This window comes from Rhea americana, unplaced genomic scaffold (genome assembly GCF_003343005.1).
Source record: "Rhea americana isolate MKP2758 unplaced genomic scaffold, rheAme1 scaffold_404, whole genome shotgun sequence".
NCBI lineage: Eukaryota > Metazoa > Chordata > Aves > Rheiformes > Rheidae > Rhea > Rhea americana.
The window spans coordinates 157,292-159,251 of NW_028186540.1; positions in this window are offsets into that span (position 1 = coordinate 157,292).

Consider the following 1,960-nt stretch of genomic DNA (forward strand, 5'->3'; position numbering starts at 1 on the left):
CAAACGCAAAACGGGGATGCACACGCAGATAATCGTACCCTGGGGCAGAGACTTTCACGCAGCATGAAAAGAAAAAGAATCTATCTACACAGAGGAAAAGGGACAACAACCAATCACAGAATTATGCAYGGAATAAATAAAAGAAATCCCGAACACTGCCCTTCTCGGAGGTCGCGTAATGGGAACTGGACRGCAGCAATCGATCTTTAAAATAACATCCTTCTTCCGACCGAGCGGAACCGCAACGAGCCAACGCAGTAACTCTCCGCTTCGAAAGGGCCYTTCCATCCGGCGAGCGCGGCCCCGGCAGGACGAGCCGCTGCCYGGCCCGCCGGGAACCTTCGGACGCTGCCCAGGTTACGTGGGCTAAAACAAGGCGTTTTGGTCACTTTACTGAACGCGCCGGTAACTTCGTAGCTGACTCCAGTCGCGTTCAGTAGACACCCAGTCGCTCTTTGCAAGCGGCAATAAGGTCGAGCGTTAGCGTCAATGTTTCTGCGATGGGGAGAGGGCGCACCGGGGCACCGCGCGGGCGCCGTGCCGGCAAAACCCCTGCGGAGCGCCCAATTTCGGCGCCGTGCGGCTCCCCATCCCCAGTTACAAACGCAGCGCGCACACCGCCGTTTCGTTTTCCTTGCTGTTTTTACGCCTTTTTAAAGGCATCAATGACGGCATCTTTTTGGCGCTGCTAACTGGTGTTTTAATACCGCTCTCCTAGCGGCACGCGCGCAGATTTACAGCGAGATCACAGCAGTTCTGCTAATCGGGGATAAACCCCGTATACTACAGAGGTTTTATACTTTTTATTAGTCTTTCTTGTTGGCCTAATTAACGGTATTACCCTCTGAACTAGGTAAACACACTTAAAGAAATTCAAGGCATGCAGAAAACACGCCCCAGGGCACCCACGGAAGGTTTCACCGTCTCCTACCCGTCACCTCGGGCACCAGCCCCGGGCAAACGAGCAGGGACGCAAGCGCYGGCGGAGCCCAAGCCCAGCTAATCACACAGCCGCAACGCTCCCGCGGGCGTGAGCCCGCCGCAGACCGCCAGCATCCATGAAACGGTTTGGAGGGGGCACTAAAAAGCAGCAGCCCCTTTCCACGTACGCACAGCAGGGCTTYTCTGCTTTGGTTTGTTTAAATCAACTACTTCGTCTACCCACCCCGCCGGGTAACGTAACCGGCCAGGCCTTGCAGGAAAAACCATCCAAACATCACTAAAAATGGCATACTAACCATTCCAAACGAGACTGCTGATCAGGAGAAGCCCATCAACCCATATAAATGAGATTTTTTTTTTCTAATTAAAATCATCCAAAACTGCAACCTAACGGGGACCCGAAGCGCCACGTGCAACCAGCTTATCGAGTCCGAGACGCGAGCTGGTTTCCCCCCGCACGCAGCTGCTTCCRAGCACGAAGCTAATTAGCCCGTCACCCCCACGGGCTGCACGGGGCAGGGGGAAACGAACTAGGAAATGGTGAAAAATAGTAAATTCGTAAATTCAGGTGCGGCTTCGCGCGCGAGGCTGCTGACGCCCGGCCTGCGCGCGCGGCTCCGCCGCCGCCAGGAAGAACCGCCGGGAGCCGGCGGCGGCGGATACCGCTTCCCGCCCGGATCCGCGCCGGGCTGCGTGGGGAGGCTGCAGCCAACCCGCCGCGGCGGAGACGGACGGACGAAGCCGGGCGAGGCCGGGCCGGACCGCGGCGCCGCGGCTCACGCCACCGCGCCGCCGGCGCGCTCTCGGGGGGACGGCGGTGCCCCCGCCGCGCCGGGCCGGGGGATGCTCGCCGGTAACGGGGGGTCTGCCGACGCTTCCCCGCGGGGGCGTAAGTCCTGCGCAGCGGCGGGTCTCCCGAGGAAGAGGAGGGCCCGCGCTGCCTTCGCCCTGCCACCGAGGCTCGTCCCGGGTGGGTTAGGCGCCAAGCGCGCACTTCTCCGCCAAGCGCGCTCGCCCC